This window comes from Misgurnus anguillicaudatus, chromosome 23 (assembly GCF_027580225.2).
Source record: "Misgurnus anguillicaudatus chromosome 23, ASM2758022v2, whole genome shotgun sequence".
Taxonomy (NCBI): Eukaryota; Metazoa; Chordata; class Actinopteri; order Cypriniformes; family Cobitidae; genus Misgurnus; species Misgurnus anguillicaudatus.
The window spans coordinates 18623275-18631300 of NC_073359.2; positions in this window are offsets into that span (position 1 = coordinate 18623275).

Genomic DNA, 8026 nt, shown 5'->3' on the forward strand with positions numbered 1-8026 from the left:
CGTGCTCGCCGTGATTATTTCTGACCGCAACCTTAAATTAAGTTATATTTCTTCGCGTGATTCCGAAGCGCACTCCGGTGTTTCTTCGGGTTATGTGGGGGTAATTATAATAATGACGTTGATGATATCTCTCTCGGTTCTGCGGAGTTTCATAAACCAGCCTCCGAGCGTTTCTCGCGCGATGAAAGTCGGTCGAGGAGCTTCTCGAGGTGGTAACACGCGCCAGGTTGCAAATTGATTGGCCTCGCGAGCCAGAGAACCCCAAACAAAGCAAACTAGCGGATAGGTTTCTATAGTGACAAAGGGAGAGGACGAAACATGAGCCTCTCTCTTTCTTTGAGGATCTCCATGGTGAATTAAATAAATCATGGGAAAGACCATACTCGTTGCGTGCTTCGTGCCCACGGCGTCAATTTACGACTATCGTGGGTACGAAGACGCGCGGATATACCGAAATGCCACAGGTGGAAGAGACGCACGCGAGTTATCTCTCGCCTGGCTCGGTATCCTCATTAAAGAAGCCTCTCGTTTATCAAGCCGCAGGTCAGGCTGGTGCTGCGCTGCATACTATGGCAATATTACAGGCATACCAGACTGATCTGTTAAAGGATTTGAGTGCAGGCGAGACGATAGACAAAGAGACATTTGACGAGTTGCGTATGACTACAGATCTGTCTCTTCGTGTCATTAAATAAACGGCTCGCGCTATCGGCCGTACTATGTCTGCTCTGGTTAACACAGAGAGGCATTTATGGCTAAATCTGTCAGGCATAAATGAGAAGGATAAAACTTTTCTTTTAAATGCCCCTGTTTCCCCATTGGGTTTATTTGGTGACACGGTTGACTCCGTTGTCACGAAATTCACTGAAGTTAAAAGCATGAGGGAATATTCCACTCTTTACAGTAGGGCTCGCCGGGGGGCGGGGCATATCATGTTACATCAGATCGCTCCGTCCCGTTGCCTTTACGAAGCCTCTCCACCTCCGCCGCCTCTGGGCTTGCGGGGGGGGGCGGTTTCCAGCATAATGTTAAAGGCCCTCTGTCTTCAATGTTAAAGGCCCCCCGTGCAGGGTTTTTAGCATTCCCCTAAGAGGAAATAATAAAATTAATACCATTATCAGAGAGTCTGGCAGCGTGGAAACTACTGCCAGCCGTTTCTGCTTGGGTAATAAGCACAGTACACTTAGGATACAGAATCCAGTTTATTCGTCGTCCTCCGCGCTTCAACGGCGTGATATTCACTTCCGTGAGACCGGAGCGAACACAAATACTGTTGCAAGAGATTCAATCTCTGTTGATGAAAGGGGCCATAGAACACGTTCCCCTCCCAGAGAGAGAGTCAGGTTATTACAGCAGATACTTCCTGGTTCCCAAAAAGGATGGGGGGTTGCGTCCAATCTTAGATCTTCGAGCTTTAAACAAAGCAGTGAGAGCTCTCAAGTTCAAGATGCTAACGGTCAAGACGGTTGTGGCACAAATTCAACATTACGATTGGTTTGTCACAATCGATTTAAAGGACGCATATTTTCACATAGAAATATTGCCACAACACAGGAAGTTCCTGAGGTTCGCTTTTGCAGGCGAAGCATACCAGTTTCGAGTTCTTCCATTCGGCCTAGCCTTATCACCCCGCACATACACAAAATGCATGGATGCAGCACTGGCTCCATTGAGACTCCGGGGCATCCGCATTTTAAATTACATGGATGATTGGCTAATACTAGCAAAATCGCGATAGGTGGCGCTCCAACACAAAAACATTGTGTTAGCACATCTACTTTTTCTAGGGTTGAGACTCAACGCCAAGAAAAGCGTTCTTTTTCATGCCCAGAGAATGACTTATTTAGGGATAGTCTGGGATTCGATTACGATGCGGGCACATTTGTCTCCCGCACGAATCGAGGCCATTCAGCATACCCTGAGCAGAGTCAGGCTAGGCCAGGATCTCACTGTGAAATAATATCAGAGGATATTAGGGTTTATGGCATCAGCATCCACGGTGATTCCTTTGGGGCTGTTGCATATGACGCCGTTTCAGAGCCGGAGGGTTTCATCCAAGGGCCAACCCTCAAAGGCTGATTAAAGTGATGCGCCACGGGCTTCATACACTAACTATGTGGATAAGACCCCGGTTTGTTGCCTTGGGTCCCACGCTATGAGCGACTTGTCATCGCAAACCGCTAATGACAGACGCCTCCCTGACGGGCTGGGGTGCGACCTTAGATGGTCGTCCAGCTCAAGGGGAATGGGAGGGTCATCAGCTCGGTTGGCACATCAATTGCCTAGAGCTGACGGCTGTATTTCTGGCCCTGAAATATTTTCTCCGCCAAATGAGAAGCTGTCATGTCCTAGTGCGGATGGACAACACAGCGACAGTCTCATACTTAAGTCACCAGGGAGGTCGGCGCTCGCGCAATCTAAACAAGATAGCGAGGCAGATTTTTCTCTGGGCTCAGGACAAGTTCCTGTCACTCAGAACAGTGTACATTCCAGAAAACCTATATGTAGGAGCAGATTTACTGTCCAGGCAGACATTATCGACTGGGGATTGGAAACCCCACCCAGACATAGTGTCTCAGATATGGACCTGATTTTACAGAGAGAAAGTGGACCTCTTGGCCTCTTTTCAGATAGCGCAATGTCTCCTTTACTTCTCTCTGAGTTCCCCAGCCCCCCTGGGTCTGGACGCAATGGCGCACACATGGCCGGACAAACGCCTTTATGCGTTTCCTCCAGTGGCGCTGCTCCCGCAGGTTCTAGCCAGAGTTCGCCAGCAAGGCTCTTGCCTCTTTCTGATAGCACCGCGTTGGCTGAACAGAGTATGGTTTTTATAGGGATAATATCTCTCCTCAACGGCTCGCCATGGGCAAGTCCGGAGAGGAGGGGCGTTCTGTCTCATGATAATGCATCTCAGGCCCGACCTGTGGAATCTCCATGTTTGGCTCCTAAAGGTACCAACTGAGGGACACAGGTTTGTCGCCTGATGTTACTGACACTATTTTGAGTGCTAGGGCTCCTTCCACTAGAAAGAATTATGCCTTTAAATAGGGTGTCTGTGAAGCATGGTGCATGACACATAATGCAGATCCTGTTAACTGCCAGTTTGCTACAGTTCTGAGTTTTCTGCAGGAAAAGCTGTCAGCAGCTTATGCCCATCCACTCTCAGGTTTTATGTGGCCGCTTTTTCGGCTTGCCACGCTTTGGTGGACGGGGCGCCGCTCGGGAGGCATCCAACGATTGAGGCCTACAGCAAGAACTAAGATTCCTTCGTGGGACCTAGCTATAGTCCTTGAGGGTCTGGTTCAGACCTCCTTTTGAACCTCTAGAGTCAGCGTCTGATAGACTTCTGACACTAAAGATGGTTGTTCTAATGGCGTTAACTTCTTTAAAAAGAATTGGGGATATGCAGGCTCTGGCGATCTCGCCATCCTGTCTAGATTTTGCCCCAGGAATGGTGAAGTTGATTTTACATCCTTATCTTGATTACCTGCGTAAGGTTCCCTTTTCGACTGCACATCCGGTCATTCTTGAGACTTTCTGCCCTCCGCCGTTCACCACGCCGGAGCAGGAGTTATACCACAGATTGTGTCCAGTCCGTGCTCTTCAGACTTATGTCCACCGCACTAGCCAGTGGCGTAAGTCAGAGCAGTTGTTTGTCTGTTTTGGGGGCCGCAACAGAGGTGCTGCAGCCACCAGGCAGTCCATATCACATTGGGTTAGGGATGCCATTGCTCTTGCCTTTGAGGCGCGCTGTCAAGTCTCGCCAGCAGGTCTGAGAGCTCACTCCACCAGGGGAGTAGCCTCTTCTACTGCTTTAGTAAAAGGGGCCTCCTTGCAGAGCGTTTGTGATGCGGCGGCCTGGTCCTCTCCGCATACATTCATAAGATTTTATAGCTTGGATGCTCATGTCACTCCAGGGTCTCATATCCTCGAGTCAACATCTCAAGCTGCTGTCTAAACCATTTTTCCATAAAGGGGTATTCCCCACTGCTATTTATTAGGAAGGGGTGCCTTCTTATAGATGTTTGTGAGGCGGCAGGAGCATCTTTTCCGCACACATCCACTATTTTTAGCTTGGTTGTTTATGTCTGAGATTTCTTTGCGGTCCTTGTGCACACACTTACACATCCGTAAGGGGTCCAGACATCTCCAAGCACGGCAGCGTGGGTATTGTCGTTCCCCATAGCGCTTAGCAGCGCAGCATCGAGTAAAGCTTTTGATAGGGAACGGAGGGGTTACTTGACTGTAACCTTGTTCCCTGAAAAAGCGGAACGAGATGCTGCGCTGTCTTGCCGTACAGTAGATGTCCCAGGACTGGTCTTCAAACAAAAGATCTGATGACACAGCTGTTGTTCATCTATTTTATAGCCTCGCATGGGGTGCGCTGTGATGTCGTCATCAACCGAGGCTATATACCTCCGGGTCAATTTCATTGACGTGTTTGCACACTATATTCAGCTGGTCAACGATAAAGACGTTTCCCCATAGCGCTTAGCAGCGCAGCATCTCGTTCCGCTTTTTCAGGGAACAAGGTTACAGTCAAGTAACCCCTCCGTTTTGTGGTCTAGTGTCACTGTCACATATGTTGTGTTGTATGCTTATGGTGTGTTTTCTTGTACATATGTAATGAAATTCATTGTAATCATTTATTAAACGCGCTGCTGTTTTCTACGGTATGGTGCTTTGGCATTGTTCGGTTGAGCTGGTGTTGCAGGGACTGTTACATGTGTGATGTGTGCAGTCGACATTGTTGAGGGTTTTATGCTGAGTATTTTCTTGTTGTTGACTGGCCTACGCTATGCCCATTTTTGATGCGCCATTATTCAACATTTTTCCCGTCCTGCAGTAATGTTTTTTATAAGATCTCTTGTCCCCACCACTTTTCAACACAAACTGACGCCCCTGTTGTGTACAGTAGCATTACCATGTCAGTGTATTGATTCATTGTCCCTTAATGGTTTGCAAGAGACATTTAATACACTTATAATTAATATTAAATAAAGTAAGCGTATTTAACCAAGACGTAGGCTATTTAATAAACTGAGCGTATTCATCTGTCAATACGAAACGCGACTTGGCCATTCTAATTAATGATCGGAAGAACGCGTATCGATCAAAGTTACTGTAAAATATGCACGCATGTCCATTTAAACTCAATTTTGGTCAAATGTGGATTACATCATGACACTGGCAAGAATATTTCATCAGGCAGCGACGTTATGCTATCGTGTATTTTGTAGTGCTATCTGTCGATTTTCTGTGCTTTTCACTGCCTCTATTAATGTAAAGCTGCTTTGAAACAATTAACTTTTGTGAAAAGCACTATATAAATAAAATTTAATGGAATTGAATTGCAGAAAGGGGCAAAGTCTGACAAGGGTGGGGAGGGAAGGGAGTCCAAAGAGGATAGGGAGGCAGAGGAAGGAAGCCAGGTGGATGGGCATGATGATGCAGGTGAACTGGAGAAAACAACAGACGGGGCAGACGAAACAGGAGACACTTGACTAGATACCTGACTGGAATACACACGACTTGGAAACATGAACAATACAAAATGAACCTGCACAGAACTAGGACAAGATAACATTATATAAGAGAAACAAAACAAGATAACGAGGGGGAACAGGTGATGGGAGAAAACCAATGATTACTAATAAGCAGGAGAACGAGGGGGCAGGGACAAGAGGCGAGACACCGGAGGCACATGACACAATAAACAAAACATAAGCCTCCACATAAAGCCTGGGACTGTCAGAACCCTGCCACCATCACTAAATACAAATACAACACAAGACTCCTAGGTAGGATCCTGACAAATTTTTATAATGTTTCTGAAATAGGTGTTGTAGAGAGTTATCTATGAGAACATTTGAATATATCTGAGATTATGATTGCAGCTCAGACAAAATGAAACCTTACCTTTTTCTGCAGTGTGCAGCAGTCAAGACAAACTGATCAGAAATGAGAAATCCTCCACAAACATGTTTCCTATTCTCCTGAACAGAAACCATGTAAGGTCTGGAGTGAGGTCGTGCTACATTGCCATTCACTATATCCACATTCACACTGGCTGAGAGTGAAATATCAGGGACAACACACTTAGAGCCCAACTTACTAAATGAGGAAAATTAGCGTGTGAGCGCTATTTCAAAAAAGCGCTGATGGGAGTGGTACATTCTAAAAAAATGTAGTGCTAAATAGCACTAAAAGCTCGTAATCATAAGGGAACCATTTTTAGCTATTAGCACAGGGTTACATACTGTAGCACCTCTTGGGTTCTACAGAGCACAATACGATTTTACACAGGCGCTACATATAGGATCTGTATGGGACTTAAAATGGTTCCCTAAGATTGCGAGCCAGTGAACCATGTTTAGTGCTATTTGCACCATTTGTTTTTAGAGTGTAATATCTGCGGGTTATTTACTAAAAAAGCCATAGGACACTGAAAACAACTAGAGGACAAAAAATGAAGGTTTACAAGAAGTTTTTTACACGTGAAACATGAACACATGTTAATGTGATGGAATGACTGTGACGGAATCTTTACAACGCTGTTCATAAAAAAATGATGGAGATTGAAAAAGTCTATTGCAAAGTCTATTGCAACCTATTGCAAATTTATTTCATGCTTTAACAGTTGACTTCAAGAGTAAAATTTTCTGCATTTTGGCTAAGCAGAAATGATATTCATCACCTGATAAATGGCTATTTACAATCCTGCATTACTACAGTAAAAGTTTGATTTTGAGTTTGTTTGCGCGCCCCTTAAATTTTTTAATAATATGTTAAAACCATAACACAAAAAATGTAAAAAATAAACATATCCTTTCTTAGTATGTATTAAAACAAATGTTTGATGAATCTTACCAAAGAAGCTCAGGTTTGGCATCAGAAAGCCCAACAGGAGCACAAAGATGATGTTCATGATAAAGGTGTGAATCAGTGATGTTTTACTGAGGAAACAATGTATTATATACTGTAAGGGAGACTGGACGCAGGTCCAGAAACTGACCTCACAGTATCATGTGTACAGGATATCAATTCCTTTATTTGCATTAACTAATAAACTTATAACACCCTCTTTACAAAATTTCATATAGCTTGCTGTTTGTTACAATTCACACTTTTTACATAAAGAGGGAGCCAAAACCCTCTTAATCTCTAGATTCAATGTAAGTTTAGGCCAAACATTGTTTCTTACTGTACATTTATACTGTAGATATACACATCATGTGTACAAACCTTGAACAGGAAATAAAGGAAATAAACTCCAGAGTAGAGATATTTATAAAGAAAACACATTGAAGTAACAACACCAAATGCATAAAAACTATTTTAACCATGCATCAAGTTTGAATCTGTAACATGACACATAACAAAACATTAAACATCATTAGAATAATCGTTTGCCTTCCTTGAAGTGGAAGATTAAGTCTATTTGACGTGACATGTTAAAGTACACATACATCTGTGTCAAAAGCAGTTGCATAGTAAATTAAAGCACTATTATACAAAGCTATCATTGGAGAAGATGGTCAGTTTTGTTTTATAATAGTGGTCGTGAACGTCCGGTTAGAAATAACTATTGTAATAATTAAGTTGCACCTCTAAGGAGACAAGTAAGTTCAGAGAAGAGTAGGCTAAGCATAGGGCGGCCTTATGAGCATATGGTCCAACCTCTAGCAGCAACCAGGTCTGGTTCGATTGTGATCGTGGGCCCGCATGATTATTAAATATTAATAAACGGCCGGTGCGTGAGTCCAAAGCGACATGTGTAGCCGAACGAACGGATGCAATACCAGGTAGGGCTAAATCAGAATAACCAAACATCCACCCAAATTCTATAATGGTTTAAAGTAATGATCAATCCGATTTGTTTAAATATATATTTTTTTGGAGTCAGATAAAACTACCTAAATTACATAATGACAAAATGTCATCAGTAAGCACCGGAAAATACTGGATGCGCTAGAATCCTTTGCCATGCCGATTGTTCCCTTTCAGTCGGTCACTACAACGTCAT